The sequence below is a fragment of the Mesitornis unicolor genome, unplaced genomic scaffold (genome assembly GCF_000695765.1).
Source record: "Mesitornis unicolor isolate BGI_N332 unplaced genomic scaffold, ASM69576v1 scaffold30701, whole genome shotgun sequence".
Lineage (NCBI taxonomy): Eukaryota > Metazoa > Chordata > Aves > Mesitornithiformes > Mesitornithidae > Mesitornis > Mesitornis unicolor.
Window position 1 is genome coordinate 12,932 of NW_010163637.1, and position 19,452 is coordinate 32,383.

General features: G+C 37.2%; 1 protein-coding gene across 1 annotated transcript in view; it reads left to right on the forward strand.

Moving 5' to 3' along the window:
* Positions 1-4,972: 4,972 nt before the first annotated feature.
* LOC104548119 (palmitoyltransferase ZDHHC17) overlaps positions 4,973-19,452 on the forward strand; it is a gene marked incomplete at its 3' end in the record, with an annotated part of 33,585 nt that continues 19,105 nt past the window's right edge. The window contains exons 1-2 of the mRNA XM_010194043.1: positions 4,973-5,072; positions 14,288-14,410. The remainder of the gene's footprint in view (positions 5,073-14,287; positions 14,411-19,452) is intronic.

Below are 19,452 nucleotides of genomic sequence, written 5' to 3' on the forward strand. Positions count from 1 at the left end.
ATTGCAAACTTAATAGCTTAAATGTACTGTGGGGGTCCTTGCCACAGAGGAATTACTTACCATAAAAGAATTTTGAGGAGCTTGTCTACTTTCAGGATGTGTTTGCAGCAATGTAGTGTAGTTGAATGAAACAATCGCACTACCTGGTTTTTCTGATTCTTTCTTACTAGATAACTACAGAGACACATGGCAGAACTTGACCACTGGCTGGATAGATACAAAGAAGTATTTATTCTTACTCTTTTCTCATTTGAGCAACAGATGCTTCAGAAAGCATTTATTTGTCTGTATAGTAGTATTGGAAATAATAGTTTTCCTTTACAAAACTTTTTTTTTGTTCAAAAAGCACATAATTTGTACTGTTTTGTGAGTTTTAATGATGTGCTTTTGGGTTTCAGCACTGTGCATTGGGTAATTAACTAAGAGGAGCTCTGCACTTCAGTTTGAAGTGACTGTATTGATAAGACCAAATACGTGTCAGGCATAAGGTTGTACTAGTTTGGCTAAAGTAATTTGAAAGATGATGATTTCTGTTTTTTTCCATTGGTGTATATATAGCCCTTGTAGAAGCAGAGGTAGCTAGCAGTTGAATCCTGTTGGCTAGATACTGGTATATCACAAGTCACGACTTGTGGGAAAGTTAACTGTGTTGAATACAATTGTAGTTTTCTGATAAGTCAATGTTTAATCAAACCAGTAGGCTTCCTAAGCAGAGACATAAATTGTTCATAACTTTCAGACACAAAATTGTTCCCTGAAATGCCTAAGGCTGGCAGGGACTTAATTCTCTTAATGTTAGTCTTTCATTACTTCTTTCTAAATCATTCTTTCTAGAATAACTATTAGAAATTACTTTTCTGTGTTTATAGTACCATACCTGCACAGGATTTTGAGAACCTTGAAAAAAATTCTTTATGAATGAAGAGATCCTTTTCTGTTCCCAGCTGCTGCTTTGCCTCTCTTATTACTGCTCGTCAGCCAAGCATAGTGTGTCACTTGGTCCAAATCGCCTGTCACCAGGTGAATCAAATATTACTGTGATTCACAAAATCCAAGTTCTTTTATCTTAATTCCTGGCAACTTGTTGACTTAGGAACCCAAAGTTACTCTGCAGATCACAGTCATAAAGTGGGCACTTAAAATGCCAGGTAAGAGTTATATCCTGTAGAATAGCACTAATAGGAGCCAGCTCCCTACTATGAGCTGTCATACGACTATCAAGTTGCCTGGTTAATACTAAGTGATAAATTTCGATTTTAGGTTTAGGAATCTGTGTCCAGGCTGTAAAGAATTGACTGTATTGGGTGCGAATTCAGATTTGATATGCTTTCCTGGAATTTGTCTTAAATAATTTACTTCCAAAATGGGCAGTATTTACATATTCTTTTCAGGCAAATCTAAGTCATCCTTTTTTCCCCACAGTTAACACTGTGGTTAGGAGACTGTTGTATACTGTTGGAGGCTTTGATGTTGATATACCTTTCAGAATTTTAAAGATTTTCAACTGCTCTTAAATGTAAAATACAAGCGTGGAAGGGAAGCAATAGGGTTCACTTTAAGTTTATATTTGTCATGAGGCTCAAGCAGATGGATTGTAACTGCTAGCGCATGTACTGGGCCCAAAGAGAGAGAAATGTTTCGCTTACTCATTTTGTGTCAGGCAGTCATGTTTGCCATCACCTCAAATACAGCACTTTAATCACTTCAGCTATATTGCATTAATGTAACAAAAACTGAAACTTTCAGCATAAAAAAGTAGTTCAGAGATGCTATCAGTACAAAAGGAGATTCAAAATTATATATCTTTTTAAAGTTACGGGTACTGTCATTAACTTCAGATCCTTACTAAAAGTAGTGGATAAGCTGTAGGAGGGGCTAAGGAATATAATATCTCACTTTTTTGAATTTACATGGTTAATAATTAATACTTGAGATTCTGCTGTATTCCTATAAACCTTTTTGTGAAATCGTTTGACCATGAAAACAGCAGCTTATGATACTCTTTAAGCTGACAAAAATTTATGCTGCTTGTAAATGGGCAGCTCTGTTGCCTGGCTAGTGTGCACTCAAGGGAACAGAAACCTGGTTTGTGTGCTTGAAGTAATCAGCAAAATGCAGCTTAAGAGAAAGTGATCCCTGATAAATTAACATCTGCCTGATGTTTCTCAGTTTGCTTTTTGTAATTGTTACATAACAAAGGAGAATTTCTCCCTTTCCAGCAGCTGTGGCAGGCTAAGAAATACATTGAAGTACGATCTCCTCATTGGAGTGCTCCAGGACAGTGAATTACTTTGGTTTTGGCCTCTGACTGCTTCACTTATCCTTTAGCTTTTCAGGGTCTGAGCTTTCCAATTTGATATGTGAAATCCTTCCACAATGGTGTGGTGTAATAATTGGTGAACAGAGATGGTATAAATCCTGCCTTTTTTTTTTCCTAATATGATGGAAAAGAGGAAATATGTGGCACAAAATAATGAGTTCAGCCTTCTCAGTGTTTCTGGATAGTAAGAGAATTGGTTGTAATGTGTAATTTGGATGACAGCAGATGTCCTGTTACACTTTTAGATTGTCTCTCCTATAGAGATGGCAACGGAGCAGCCTTCCTGCTGGGCTGGCAATGCTTTATTGGTTAGTCTGGTTACAGTTTTTCAGGCTTAGAAAAAAACCAAACCAAACCCAAAACCGAATGCCACAAAATAACACTGTGGTCAAGAAAAGGTGCACTTTGCTGATCGTTTAGGTACTGTGTGAAATTGAAAAAAATATTTTTCTGAATAAAAGTCTATGCATAAGAGTAAATCTATTTTGAAAGGATGACTTTTTGCTGCACTAGTTCTCAGTGTTACCATGTTCTGGTTTTAAAGCTCTAAATACTTGAAATTTCTTAGTTTTTTAAATGTATAAAATGTCATAAATGCTCTAACTATATAAATGACTATTAATTGAGTACTACAGAATTTACTTAATGCATTAGACTTTATCGTAATTCAATTTTTTTTCCTTTCTGAAATGGGTACATTGTATGTGACAAATACAAACATGCTTTACTGAAGTTATTCAGTTTTGAAATGAATATTGAGAATTTTGGGATTTGCAACTAGACTACCTTCTTAACAGTTTACTCTGGGATTATAACTGGTATAGGTTTTTAGACTTCTGCTTAAGTGTCACTTCAGTATGTTGAAATCTGGAAGCAGATATTTAAAATGTGGTTTTCAAACTTAGATTTTTTTATTTTTTTTTTTTACCCCTCTAAAAGACACAGATAATGCTTGTAATAATTTTAGGCTAGAAATACCTTTAAAGTAACTTTAATGAGAAGAATTTGTAATGACTGATTTGATTACCAGCATGCAGTTCCGGGAAAGGCATGAGTTTATACAGCAAAGATGAGTAAGCTGCAGATTGAGAGTCAGGAGAGACCACTTGTCTGCGTGCAAGCTGGGTACTTAAACTCCCATTGCAGTCAATGGAGAGCTGGTTAATGGTGTGGTAGGAAGCTAGGAAACACTTGGACTGACTAGCCACAACTGGACACAGGAAGCAGTTACTAATATTTCTCATTGTAAGCATAGCTCCTTTTAAAGAAATTATCGCATAGCTGAGAGAATGAGAAATGTGAGACCTGTTTGTCTTGGCAAGAAGTCGTCTCCCTAGCCCCAATATGTCTCTTAGTCATTTAAGCTAGCGGGTCAACATATGGCTCTTGGGAGAGAAGGTGGTGAGGATTTGTGACTGTGAATCCTTGATAAGGTTAGATGTATTATAACATGGTTGTCTTGAGTCAGGATAACTTTTATTTCAAAAACATTACAATCTGTCTAGTATAATAATGAAAAGGTTGGATCACTCATTTTAATAACTAACTGGAAGTTGGAACCTTAAAACACCTTTTGTAAGGTGTTTAAAAGTGTTTCCAGGTATAAAGAATCAAAATTTCTACTCATGGAGCTACGTGTTGGAGAAAACTGAGTAAAAGCAAACAACACATTTTATATGAGCAAATGACACATTTCAGTAAAATCAATTGAAATGCATTTTAGAACTTTCAGAGAGCTTGGTTCTTTTTTTGCTTCACTATTCCAGTTCTGACACTTTTATATGGAGCTATGCTGAATTGCACAATTGATACACAGAGGCAATTGGCTACAGTATTTGTAACAAATGGAAAATTGTCTAGAAGCTGTATAAAATTCATCGTTCAATTTCAGCTTGCTGAGCTGACTTTCACATGCATGCAGTTTGTAGAGGAAAATGATGTGTTGCTGACCTAGTGATCTGTCAATACAGTGTTTTAATATAAATTCCACCAAGAGAAGCATTAAGGGTTGAAGTGTGTTGCTCTTCATAAATAGGATTAAGTTTGTAGGGAGCTGTATCTGGTGAAGAACGTGTCATGGTCCTGCCGTTTATTTCTGAGACCCAAAGGTTAAACGTATATAGATCACTGCTGAAGCTGGGACTAGAGTTGAAGAATATTCAATAAAGTATCAGTAGGTTCTAGTAATTGGTTTTAGTCATTCCCAGTTATTTATTTTCTAGAAGGTATTTGACTATGCCAATTGAAGTATAACCCTTATCTGTAGTAGCAGGGTGAGGCTTTGTCCATTTGTGGCCAATAGCTTTCTTTAGCTATGCTATGTTGCTTATGAAAGCAAAACAAACAAAACAAACTACTGTTACTTTTTTTCAGTATTCTAAAATTATACCCCAGCATAGGATTTGGCAGAACTCTGCTATTACAAGTGGTGTTTTCTGGAAGATGTTTGAAATCTATATTAGGGAATACAGTGACCTGCTTTGCAAAATGTACGAATGTGGCCAGTCAGCTTACCACCCTCAGATTTCGGTAGCTTTATAGTTTATTGGACTGGGTACTGCTTTTAGTTTTGCTTGTAGGATTTTTATTTCTGAGAAACTTTAGTAATGCTGATTTTGTTGTTTTAATAGCAAGTTTGTCTTTTTTAGGAAATAAAGCCTCAAAGCCATTACAACCATGGATATAGTGAATCTCTTGGACGGAAAAGCCACATTGATGATTACAGCACTTGGGACATTGTCAAAGCCACACAGTAAGTTTATTTTTGAGTGTTAGATTTGTTTGTGTCTGCTAGTTTTTTTTTATTTGCATGAGGTGGAAGGTGAAGTGTATTTGTAGATACAGTAGTGGAAGACTTCAGAAATGAACTCTACAAAATTACTGTTCAGACAAATTCACGAGCACTGTATGAAAATGCCCAGGAGGAATTGTGGTAAGTTGTAAATATAGGTGGTTGCTAGACGGATTGTTGGAAGACATCATACGGTTTTCTTCCTGTTGGTACTGATGTTTATTTTCTGTAGGTGATGTTTAAGAGGGAAGTGAGCAACATTGATACGCAGAAATGAGGGTTTCCTTGATTTATTGTCATCATTTATAGGTTGGAAGGAATGTGTCTCTGTGTCACTGCCTTCATTGTCACTGATTCTGCTGTTTCAGTGCTGCTATGAAACAGTTTATTGCTGAGAAAGGATTGTAGGAGTGAACTGTGCGCAAATTTAGTGATGGCATTCTTAGTGCAGGTGAATTATACAGCTTTGTCTTCTATGTGGTCCTGTAGTTCATACTAACTCTGAAGACTTTCTCAAGCTTTTTACCTTGTTACTATTTACCATCCAGAAGCAGCCACCACTATCGCTTTTCTTCAGTGAGCTGAGATGATAGGGAGTTTTGCAAGAGTTTATTTTTTTTATATTGTTAATTTGTATGCTTAAACTATTTTATATCTTGCTGTTTGCCTTTTTCTTCTTAAAAGAAAATTTGTTGTTTTTTTTTTTTTTTTTGCAGCTCTGCATGTGACACAGGCCCCATGTAGGTTTAGGAAGTACCTGCTTTTCTTCACTCTTTTTGAGTTGAGTTTATCTTCCTAAAATAGGTGTTCACTGACTCTGCAATTGTTGCTTCAAATACTTTAATAGTAGTACTACAATATATAATCCTTATATTAGGGGATTTTTAGAAATGAAAATATTGGCATAGTGTCGAGCTAGCTGCTTCTTAGAAGCATGGAAATATGAATGCTGCCATTGTTGTATGCTCACTGCACATTTGAAACCCTAAGCCACATTTGTCCTCATTAGCCCTCAAATTTAGGCTGACCTATGCTTTCAGCTGAGTTGTTATAATTATTTTCTGGTTTCCTCGAACAAGAATCAACAACACTGAGTTATCTGTTATGTTCCTTCCCAGCCATGGTGACATGTGATTTACAGAGAGGATGACATCTTGCCAGAGAGGACTGTGGCTCCATATCATAGCCCTAATGGTTAAGATGGCAGGGAAGGGGGACCGTCAGCTTGGATATATGATCAAGTTGTGGTATCCAGACAGCACTTCCCTGACCAGAGGGACAATTCACCTTTATTTTAAGTCTTAACTGTGATTTGAAGGCCATGTTATATGGCCTAAAGGCAAAAATCTCTGAAATTTAAGGCAGAAAATAAACCCACAAAATATCATAAGGCTTGCAATAAAGTGAATAATGCTGTTAATATATTAATTCAGAATAATTAAAAAGATACACAGTTCCTATTGAAATGTTGTAGTTACTTTTGTAGAAAAATAACCTCTCTTTTATATAAAAGAAAAGTAGGTGATCTTATCCTCTACCACTTGTCCTTCAAAAATCAATATTCACTTAGAGGAAAATAGCTGCTGACTTTACTTGTGTTAGCACTGAACTAAAAAGTAAACAAGATACCACAAAGTTTTGTATAAAAAGGCCACTTGTCTCTCAGAACTTCCCCCCTGCCAAGCTGTTCAGTAAGTTCAAGCAAAATGTAGCAAAATAGAATAAGAATTATTTTCAGTCTCTTAGTCTGGGTGGATTTTTTCCCAAGTCCGGACATGTAGTGTTTAACATGGCATTGACAGCACAGATGGGTTTTTTCAGAACACTTCAAAACCAGCCCAGGAGACCATAACAGGGTTTTTTAGTGTGATATGGTCAAATGGTAGCTCGGTTCTTGCCACTTGTCAAATGAAATTCTGTCAGTCTTCAGAATAGTCTGATACACAACTTTATTATTATAATTAGCTGTCTTTTTCTGGTTTTGATTTTGGTTTGGATTTTTGTTCTTGGTTTGTTTTGGTTTGGGTTTTGGTTTTTTTTTTGGTTTTTTTGTGGTTGTTTTTTTTTTTAAAGATTGATCTGTCATCCAAAGTGATTTGGCATTTCATGTAAGATCACTTAAATTGCAGGCTTCTTGACAGGTAGAAGGTGCATTTCACCACAGCATAGAATTGTTTGCTATTAAATTTGTGATAATCCAAGCAGGAAGCAGTTAGCCACATCATGTAAGTAGTTGGTGAATAATTTCAATTTTTTTTTCGTAATTGTTCTTGGTGTTCAATGTGCCACTTTATTATAAGTGTCTCCAGTGAAAGTAACTAGGTATTTTATTGTTATAACATACATGAAAATGGGGAACATAGTTCCTTTAAACTTTAAAGATGGTGATGAAAAATGGAATGAAAAGGTTTAAAACTCATCTGTTCTTTATATTTGCTGTTTGACTGTAGAAGTCTATTTTGAGATGAGTTTATTGGCACTTGATTACAGAGAAATAAAACAATGTTAGTAAAATAATGCATTTGCTTTTGTTTTTCAGCAAGGGAAAATAAAATCTTGCAAACACCACAAATTTTTCCAGAAGTATTTGTTTGTTGTTTCATATCCTGTTGAACTGTTTGTGTGCTTTATATTCTTAGTCTGTTGTTTGGACACTTATTAAATTAAGAAGCTCATACACTTTGAGCAACAAATCTAATAACCTCTTGCAATCAAATTAAGACTTTGTACAGAAGAGAGCAGTTCAGCAGATGTTCTCATTGCAAAGAGTTTATTTGTATTTTTTCCTTGTTAAGTTACTGATAAATTCTCCCACAGATGTGGAGGCCTAGGCATACTTTGTACCAAAAATAGTCTCTCTCTGTGTTTATTTTGCAGAAACTGGTGCTGGATTAAAAATCATAGTGTTTGGTTTCAATATCTATTGATATAAAGGACATTTTTCATTGGCTTTGTTGTAAACATGTCCAAGGGCATGTAGGTAGTGTTAAATGTAGTGTTGTCTTAGCCCTTCATCCTGCAGATGTTACAATGTGTGTATAATCTCTTGGCATCTTGTATTCAGTTACAGCAAAACGGTTCGGTTCGTATGGACTTTCCACTGTGTTTCTGGAAGCAGAAGCAGGCCACTCAAATGTATTTGAATATCTGTTTTCAAAGCTGTAGTAAAAAAAAAAAATCCCTTCTTGGCTTTGCTGTTGCAATAGAGGAACATGGCACGCTAGTACTGAATGTCACTTAAAACTGCATAGAAAATGTTTGAATTTCTTCTAGCTTTACAAAATCAGAGGGTGTGCTGTGCATTGTTTTTGTTCCTCTGTGGTATCATTCAGTGCTCTCACTGAAGCTGCAAGGGAATGGAGTCCTGTAAGAAAAGTCATAAGTGATTTAAAAGAGAAATTTAATGGAGATATATTGGGTTTGTCTATTTTGATCTCTTTTGACACCAGTAGCCCTGTGTCATCTGAGTCTGGAGTTGTAACTTGGAATATGATGTCTTGGGAAGAGTACTGTTTTAACATAACTTCAAGTTGCTTGCTTTGTTTTGTTTTAAATCTTTTAAGCCGTGGAGCTAAGGAAAAGTAGCTGATATTCACAGGTAGAGAAATATATGATGGGTTATGACTAGGAGAACAAAATCTGAGACACATTAATCCTTGTGTCATGATTTTCAGCTCTGTTAAGAGTGAATAGGCACCTTCTGCTTGAACTTGAGCAAATTTCAGCTATGCTGAAAGTGTGTTAAATAACCATTATGAACATGGATATTAAACATTAATGATAGGAACAAGTGCTTTTGTGACTTGTGGAAGATTGATTCCTTGTGCTCAAGTGTTACAATTTCATTACTGCAAGATTAACTTTTCTGTTAGTTTTATTCAGTGAAATAATTCAAAATGAAATCGTGTGTGTTATGAAGTAGTGCAACAGGAAATATGAGATGTTCTGAATTTTTCTCAGGAAAAATAATTGTTTGATACATTTGAGAACATGCTTTTCTCCTTACTATTTCTCATCATTCATAGGGTAACTGATAAGAAAAAAGATACATATGGAATAATTCAAATTAGTGCGGTTTGGCCAAAGTAACAATTGCTGCTGACTTTTTTCAGCTACTCACAGGAGAGGATGGGCAGACTGTGACACAGATACACATTTTTCATGCCTGGTCACTTATGCCCATGGAGTTTGATCCTGTTGCTGAAAGTGAGATGTATCTGAAGTTTGCATGGAAGGGTGGGATTTTTTTTTAACCACACCAGTCGTATAGCCATAGCTGTCTAGACAATTTGAGGCTTTGAAACATATGCAAGGACTGAATTTCTCTTATCTCTCAATATCACTGCTAACTGTTCATTAAGCAGCTCTTGAGTTAACCCTTTGCTGTTGAAAACAAAACTTTATGTGTAACACAAAAAACACGACAATGTATGAAAGGCGTTGCTAGTATTTAACCACCATCATTCATGGGAGTAAGACTTCAGAAGATAACTTTTCTACTGATTGCATTTCCAGTTAAAACAGCTCTGATTGGAGTTATGATAGTGAGATGAGGGAGTAAGCTCCTGGCTTACCTGCTGATTGTTGGCATGGTGATATGCTCACTGAAGAGAGATTCCTTCCTGGTGTTGTGGCCAAATTGTGTTAATCGTGCAGCAAAGCCGGCAGTGTCTATTTCCAAGAGTCGATGTGCTTGCAGACAAAAGATTTAAGAACGGATTACATATTTAAAATGTGAAAAGCTTCTGGGATACTTTTTTTGAAAGTATTAAATTCAGAATATTTTTAACCTGCGATGACAAATAAAATGTCACAGGTTGGTTACTCCAGTGGCTTAGAGACTGTGATAGTGAAATGAGCTTGCACAATGCTATTTTTGCCCTGAAAGAACTAGTCCCATTTATTTCAGAACAAGGCAAGCTCACTGGTATCTTTAATTATACTCCATACTGATGTTTACAGCTCGACCTTCTGGAATTCACCCAGATGCTGAAAATTTGTTAGGTTAATACATCAGTCTCATGAGGATTCAAATTTGTTCCTATGTTCGTCTTTCTTGAAGGGCATATAACAACATGATAAGCACAATTATGCTGAATGTCTGAGATAGATTACTTTCTCATTTTGTAGTCTAATGGTGCGTCATGAACCTTTGGAGAAGGCAAGGTGAAGTCAGCTGCAGTGAATTGATGGAAGAGGACTGTGGGTAGTATGTGAGAGAATAATGCCGCATTTCTAGGGCACAGCTCAAGAAACCATGACTGCATCCGATCCAGTGTTTTGTTTAGTTGTAGAGAGCCTGATGTTTCCAGGAAGGGGAGCAAATTGTTGTAAATTCCTAACCGTTTTTGCCAGCCAGATTTTGTCTGTGTAAGTTCTTAAGTCCTCTTGTGACAACTTAATAAATCGAAGAGTTACTGAATTACACCTGATGTTACATCTTTTGTAATCAGTTATGATTGAGTTCAGGGTATCAAACTAAATTTCTAGAAACAGACAAACTGATAGTGACCTAAATAAAAAATTGCTGTATACATAATTCTCAGATTAACTTTTGGGAAGCGTTTTGCTTTCCTGGGAAGGCTCTTCTGATGTATTGCAGAACTTCATGATTTGTTTTGTGGCCAAGGAGTAGGAAATGTCTGTGACTTGCACTTTGCCTTCCAGTGAGGAGGAGTGGAGGTCTGTGGTGCTAAGCCCAGAGAAGGAATCCATTGCTGCTACTTCTTGTTGTATCTGAACCCATGTAGAAGTTTTTGACTAGGGCCTCACAGCAGCATAAGGGTGAATTCTAGAGGGTATTATTTGTGAACGTCAGTGGAGCATAATTAGAGCATCGTATCAGAGCTTCTGCTGTGGCATTGGTGCCAGCATTCTGCCTCAACAGGCTGCAGTTGATTCATGTGCTTGCCACAGCTCTCCTTCATTTTCATATCTCTTGAGCAAAGTTTTTTGGCAAGCAGCATCATCTTTTCTGTAAGACTAGAGATTTGCTTTAAATAAAATAAAAAAACCCTACCAAAAAAACACCACTAAAACTCCAAAGAACAAACTGCGTGCCCTGTGCCCCCCGCCCCCCACTCTGAGACTGACAGTGCGGGTTGCTTATACTTATCTTGGTAACATCGTCTAACAAAAACTTGACTGGTTATAACAGGTTATTTTCAAGGAGGTTCATTTTCTGTTGTGTATTTAACTTGCTAGGACATTTATCTAAATCATTTGTACAGTTTGCCATCCCTGACCAATAGTTACGTTGTGGTAACCCAGGTAGGCAGCTGAGCCCCGCACAGCTGCTTGCTGACTGCCCCTCCAGTGGGATCGGGAAATGAGTCAGAAGGATACTGAGAGAGACAGGTTAATAGGGAAAACAAAAGCTGTGCATGCAAGCAAAGCAAAACAAGGATTTAATTCACTGCTTCCCATCAGCGGGCAGGTGTTCAGCCATCACCTGGACAGCAGGGCTCCATCACACCTAACAGCTACTTGGGAAGAGAAACACTAAAACCCAATGTCCACCTTCCCTTAGCTTTTATTGCTTAGCACAGTGTCATGTGAAATGGGCCATCCCTTTGGTCAGTTGGGGTCAGCTATCCCAGCTGTGTCCTCTCTCAGCTTCTTGTGCACCCCCAGGTTGCTCACTGGTGGGGCGGTATGAGAAGCAGGAAGGGCTTGGTGCTGTGTAAGCACTGCTCAGCAATAGCTAAAATGTTATCAACACTTTTGCTCACAAATCCAAATGAAGCTTCATAGGAGCTATTATAGAGAAAATTAACATGATCCCTGTCAAAACCAGTACATGTAAGGAAAATCCTAATGCACTGCTTGAAAAATTTACATGATTGCCTCTTATACTTTATGCAAGGTAGTGTTATTGTGTTCTTGTGTTCTTTGTATCTTTCCAATAACTTAGAATATTTTTTTAATATAATTCCTGCTTCTTGTGTAGTGCTAATTTAAGCAGGATGAGAGTCAACTAAACTCAGCCTTAGGCAGTACATTTTTTTTTTAGCTGGTGACTGTTAAACCTAATAGCAGGGCTGTAGGCCAGTAATTTCTTACATTATGGCTTTAGTTATTTGTTTAAATGAAGGCACCAGGCTCATCTGCAGTAGGAAGGGTTGTCGTAACAGCTGACTGGAGTGGAACAGCTTGCCAACCAAAGGGTGTTTTACTGTTCTATATGAATCGCTTTCCAGATTACCTCCAGATATTGTACTATGCTGGTTTGATATGATACTGTAGTAAGCCAGGTTGGACAGGGCTTTGAGCAGCCTGGTCTAGTGGGAGATGTCCCTGCCCGTGGCCGGGGTTGGAACTGGATGATCTTTAAGGTCCCTTCCACCCCTAAGCATTCTACTATAAGATCAAAAGTTACTGTCTTGCTTTCAGAAGTCGTCTTTTCCTTAGTCTCTTCTGCTCTCTCTTCTCACTCCTCGTTCTTGGCTGACCTGCCCCTAGTAGTCCTAGCCTGTTTCAGTGGCCCCTTCAGCTGAGGTTGGGAAAGTCAGGAATAGGATGCGTTAAGCCATTTGAACGGGCACTCGTCAGGCCACGTTGCTGATCTGGACTGGGACTTGGCAGATGGTGTGCCTTAGGACTGGCCAGGTGTAAAACCTTATCAGTTTTCCTGGCAGTTGTGTGTGTCTGAGTATGTGTATCTTGTCTAGCCAGTTGCATATTTTTAAGTCTTCATAAACCAAACATCTTCTCTCCCTCCGCAACTGATTAAAGCCAGAAATTTCTTGTCAAAATTATTCATGACTGCTGCTTTTTTACTCAGTCTGAGGGACCAAATTTTGTAGGCTTATTGCCAGTTGGTGTGTACTGCACGCAATAGCCTTTGTTCTGATCTTTTGTAATATTTGGCAAGATCATAGGTTTAACAGCAATCTCTAGCATTTTTCATAATTTCTGAAGAAATTGAAAACAAGGTGATCTAAGTAAACTGTTATGTCTAACACTTCTTTTTTTGATAGCATCCAACTAATTTATGTGATTTAAGCCTGTGATAGGCTTGGAAAGCATTCCTGAGGTTTGTTGATTTGAGCCATTTGAGGCTTCACTGTGGGAGTGCTGTCCAGATTGAGGATCTATTCATATACATGAAAGAAAAAATAAGAACGATAACTACCCTGGAAGAAGGGTCTTGGCATGAGTTACACAAGCCGATCAAGTGGAGCAAAGGAGCCTTAAGGCTGCATCTTCTGCAGAAAGTAGAACATAAAAGCAGCACAAGGAAACTGACTTAAATTCCAGTTTTGAGAAGCTGTTAACATTGTGCTCTAGCAGAAGTCAGATGTCACAAGGCATTTATCTTGATTTTGAGGTTTGCCCACACATCGGTCTCCTCCGTGTAGACCTGAGAAATCCCTGTTGGTTGTACAGACTTTGAAATGTAATCTTTGCGTACCTTTCTGCATTTCTTTTATTGCCACTAAAAATAGGTGGTAAAACAGTGTAAGCATCAAGACAAACAGTATTTAATGTTGGAGTTAGTCCTACTTTAGATGCCTAAGTGATGATTATGCTTTCTGAATTGTTTCAACTTTCAAAGTGTATGCAGAATTTTTTTCAAATGAAGGTAGCTCACCTTTAATAGTAGTCTTTAATTAAGTAATTAATTTAATATTAAAGTATAGAATTTTGCAGTAATATAAAAAGTATCTGTTACTAATTTATATCAGACAAATCACTCTTTGTTATCTGAGAAGAAAAATGGGACATGTTTGAGCTCTGTTAGTGTTTGTAATTGATCTGATAATCTTGTAATCAGAATTTTAGGAAGATACTGTCAAACCAGTTGGCTAAGCTCTTCTGGTCTTCAAGAGATGGAAAGGAAGAAGAACAGAGGTGGAAAAAAAGAAATGTAGTGGAATCCCTGGGAAGAGAAGTTTTATTTATACTTGATTTAATACTTATTTGTGTTTTGCCTTGCTCTACTATATAGGTTGCTGTGGAGACAAGTTTTCTGTAAAATCATGAAATGGTTAATATAATTTCTGCTAGTTGAAACTTGTTGCAAGAGACCCATAATCATATAGAAACAGAAAGTAATGTTTCTGCTTAATTTCTCTTCTGTTGAAGCTTTTGTATTGTGACTATAAGTGTAGTGTTTGCCAAATGCATTTTTGGGCAAAATAATAACTTTGAAAAATCTTATTTTCTTCTTTAAGGTATGGAATATATGAACGATGTAGAGAGTTGGTGGAAGCAGGTTATGACGTACGACAACCAGACAAAGAAAACGTAACACTTCTCCATTGGGCTGCAATCAACAACAGGATAGATCTGGTGAAGTATGTATTACACTTTAAGGACGTTTACAATTAAAAAAAGAAATCAACATTTTTAAGTTAAGGTGCTAAATAATCTTAGGACCCTTAAAAACTCAATTTTTGGTCTCGAAATTTGGAGACAGGAGGTTGCTGCCAAAATGCAAGTGAGGTATTTTGACCATTGTTTCAATGACACAATTAACAGAAGTAAAACCTAGTAAGTACCCAGAAGTAAAACTCAGACACTTCTCACATGAGGTAAACCCGTGGAACAGCTGTTCAGCTGCATGAGCAATTTCTTTATACTATGTTATACTTGTTGAAATACTAAATTCCTTTTTTTTGAGAGGGGGAAGTTTGATGCTAGATCATAGTGAATGTTTTTCAGTAAGCAAGATTAATATGATGCAAGGGGCAATTTCTACTTAATTCAGCGTTTCAAGAAGTTCTAACTTAAATAACTTCGCATTTTAAAAACACAGCTGTTACAACAGGTAACATTGAAGCACCTCTCCTTTAAAGTAATAACAATTTTTAATAGCTGTGGGATTTGGGATATTTTTGCTTTTCAGTTTATAAAATCTGGAGTATAATACTTGAGACAATGTTTTAAAACCTATTATTATCTTTCAGAACATGGAGGGCTTAAATTCTAGAGAGAGAATTCTTAGTACTTGCTGTTTTACAAATCATGAATGTGTATAGAACGTGGTTTTTTTCCTCTACTGGTAACAAAATAAATTATGTATGTGCAGTTGAAGCTACACAAAATAATATTGAATCACCAGGTTTCTAGAATACTTGACGTAAACTGCACGTCTTCAATCAGTCCACTTTTCAAAGCAGTTCTTTCTAATGTGTGTACTTGTACATAAAAACAAATGCAAAACATCTTTATTTAAGCATGTTCTCTGCATATATGTCCATCACCAGCACCCTCATACCTGGGCTTGAGTTTCTAGAAGATGTCAGGTTCATGTTTCTCATCTTGTTTTTAAAGGACTTCCTGCATCCTGATGCAGTTCTCTTAAATGAATTTTAAATAGATAAAGATAAGTAAATAGATAGATTTAGATCTGATGAGAAGGACCTTGGGGTCTTGGTGGACAGGAAGCTGTCTGTTGTACTTGCAGCCATGTGGCAAAAAAGGTCAATGATATACTGGATCTCAGTAAGTAAAACATTGCCCGTGTGTTGATCCTTCCTCTCTACTCAGCTGCTGAGGCTGAACATCTGTGTGAAGTTGTGGGTTCCCCTTTGCAAGATAGATATGAACTGGAGTGAGTCCAGTGAAGGGACGCAAAGATTGTCAAGAGGCTGAAACATCTGGCTTGAGGACAGGCTGCAAGAGCTTGGACTTTTTAACCTAGAGAAGAGGAGGCTTATCTTGTCAATGTATATAATAAGATCCTCACGGAGGATCTTATCAATGCGTAGAAGTACCTGGGATACCTAGTAATATAATACCTGGAATCTTACCAGTGTGTAAATACTTGATAGGAGGAAGTAAAGGAGCCGGAGCTGGACTTTTCTCAGTACTCCCTAGGGGCAAAATAAGAGGCAGAGGGCACAAATTATGACACACAAGAAATTTCATCTGAACATCAGGAAACTTATTTTACTGACACAGTTTGCCCAGGGAGGATGTGAACTCTCCACCCTTGGAGATATTCAGAGCTGAGCTGGGTGTGGTCCTAGATGACGTGATTAGATGCTTTCATCAGGGATGGTCAGACTAGGTGATCTCCAGAGGTCTCTTCTAAACTAAACAATTCTGCAAAATAATTCAATGTTTCTGAAATTATTTTTTATTCACAATGGATAGCACAGCAGGTTTTATGTCTTTATTGTCAGTAAAAGCTTACAATGGAAACCATGATTCTGCATTTGATAACTTCCCTTCTTTATAAGGTAATGTGCTTTTCAGGCATTCTGAAAGAGAGACAGACCCCCTTGCAAAAATGGAGGACCATGGTTTACCTGAATAACTCTTTTATGAGTGCATTTTAGACTTGTTTTCTTCCTTTTTAATTCCATTTCCTTCTGGGTTGTCCTGGGTATTCATGGCTAGCATCTTACAACTTGCTGTGCAACTGGAATGCATACAGTTTTTCAGATAGCTGTTTTTCTTTAAGAAGAGTACAGTGCCTAAAAACAGTTGTTATATTTTGAGCTCAACTTTTAATCCATGTTGAATGCATAATCAATTTTGTGCAATGAATTGTTCATCTTATTTGAAGCTATTTGAAGAAATACTGTATTGCAGATATTCTGTTTCATTTAATATGTCTTTAATAAGGTCTGAAAAGTGGATAGCATTGAGACAGCTGTCATTTAAAAACATCAGAATGACATGAGGAATTAGAAAAAAAATAGGCCTATATTGTGGATAATGTTTCTGTATGAACTTAAGTATAATGTCTGTATTAGCTTCACAGTACAGTGAATCTACCTGTGTGATACTTGATTGTGACTTAATGCTGAAGTTCACTAGCATTTTATGTCTTCTACAGCTTTTACTTTAAAAAGCAAAACCAATCGTCCTCCAAAAAATTGTTTGGGGACTTTGTCATTCATAGAGTAAAATCTGACCTTATTTTAAATTCCCCATTAGTCGTCTTTTTAAGCTAATTTTTTTGTTCCCCTCCAAGACTGTTGCTAACAATTTCCTGCTGTAGCAATTATATTGTACATAGAGGTGTTTCAAAATCAAAATACCATATTGAGATGGATGTTTAAGCACAACTTCTATCTATCTGAATTCCCAGTTAAGTCTTTATTATATATAAGGGAGATATCTACCTGCATTTGAGTGCTGGAATTTTAATTCAACATAACTTTAATTGCACCAGCCATATCACTTTCAAGTTATTTTAGAATGAGCCCTGACAATTGAATGTTCTTAAATCTAATGTGTATAATTCTTCCTTTTTCCTCAGCAGTGTGCCAGAGCTCTTGTCCCTTCTTGATGCATCTCTACCACTGTGACATACTGCATTTTATTTTCTTCCTGCTGTTTACTAGAGTGCACATGACTACTAATGTGTCTTAACTGCATCTAAAATTCATTCTTCCTGATGCAGTTCTTATGCTTCAAGTTCCTCTGTCTTTAGGGGGGGTATCTTGATTTATTTTAGTTTATATCACCCAGCGTTTTGTGCACTGTCTCACTCTCTCTTTAGTGAGACACTGGATTATTCTATTTCCTTATAATGAAATTATTCTTGTGTTTTCTTTTTGCTTGATCTTATCACATCTTTCCCCAAGTCTCCAGTATTTGTGCCCATTGTGTGCAGTGGATAACTGTATTAGATATGTTGTCTAGTGAGATTGGTATGAGCGAGAAAGAGTCTAGGTGCTCTCATGATACCAGATCTCAGTGTCTTGCTTACTGGATGTTGACTATATAAAGTCTTCCTAGTAAAGTAGCTTAGCAGCTCGTCTGTGGAGACTGCAGGTTTACAATTAGACTTCTCTTGTTTGTAGTATTTCCTCTTCCTGGTTATTGTGAGACTTGAGATTCAGCATAGATACTGGTGAAGCCCATTCATATTTTATAAGGAAAACTACAGAACCTTTTCTTATTTCTGTAGGATTAGGGAAAATGTGAGACATCCACGATGTAATTCTCTTTTCATCATGATGCTGATCTATTGGTCTGTCTTCAACTCAATTTTGTAAAAATGCAAAAATTGACCTTTGATCTCTCCAGTTATCTACTGACTGCATATCCCCATTCCCTGTGTCCAACTTTCTCCAGACAAGTATTTATCTTTTACTTTTCCTCCTAGGAAAAGTGACTGCGTGCACTTTGATTCCACAAGCACTGAATGCAAACTGGGGCAGTTTTCAAATGCCTGGCAAAGACTTAGGGATGCTAATGTAGAGATCAGTAGAAGTATTTTCTTCTTAAGGCAACCTCTTATCAGATCTGCTTGCTTTGAATTTAAGAAGATTGCTTAAATAGGACTTGCACATGTGGCATCTTTGCGCGTGGAAGCTTAGATGACAAACTAAGAGTAGGATTGCCCAGTTCTTCCTTTCTCCAGGGTCATTCTCATGAAGCCAAAATCGCTTCTGCAAGATCTACGTAGACAAGGAAATTAAGTTCTCAGTCTGGTTTTGCATAAAAATCGCACCACTTTGTGTACTGAAATGCAGCGATAAATCTCAGCTCAGTCTAAGAACAGCCTTAAGGAAACATAAAATGTTATTTCAGTGTGCCATCTGGCAGGAGATCGCTGCCTTGTCTTTTCTCAGTTGTCAAACTGCAAGTTCTTTCTTCTAAATAAAACGCACGAACTAGTAAGCAGTGCTGCTGCTCGGTGGAATCTGAACATATTCTGCGTTTCTGCAGGGCCCGGTGTTTGAATGAAGACAATCTGTTTAACGTTCACCTCCCCGTGAGCGGCTGTCACATCCGCAAGATGGATCCAAGCTTTGACTGTGAATTTCTCTGTGCTGTCTTTGGTTGAGACAAGATTTCATTGGGAGCCCCTTCACAAGGGGCTTCTCAGCGTCTTTTTCAAAATTGTTTCTTGGTGGCTGACATTTTGCATTACAATAACAAAATTACATTGTCTCTTTACCTTATATATACCTTGTCTTTTCAGCTATATGAGACCAAGACTTTCACACAATTTTTGGCTGCTCTCATTGAGAAATCGAAAAGCTTAACTTCACCAGAGAGAAGTTGCACTTTGGCTCCTTTGGTGTTGGAGACCAGCAAAGTGGTCTGTCCTGCATTGATCAGTGCAGATTTTTTGTCATACAAACAAGAGTTGTCTGAGTGGCTCTAAAGCAGCTGTATAAAAGAACTTTACTTTTAGATGTGTTTGGTGTGGACATGTATAGCTAATGGATTTTTCAGTTTCTGTTCCCAGAAAGGTGACTTTTGGGCTGTTTTTTAAGTTTCACTCTTTGAATCAGCAAGCACTAAAGAAAAAGAAGGTAGTTACTTAGAGTAATCTTTTTTCAAATTGTTCTGGTATTGCCCTTCTTGCCATGTAGTGAAACACTTACAGGAAATTGAGGTGCCAGAAACTCAGTGCTGGGGATTTGAA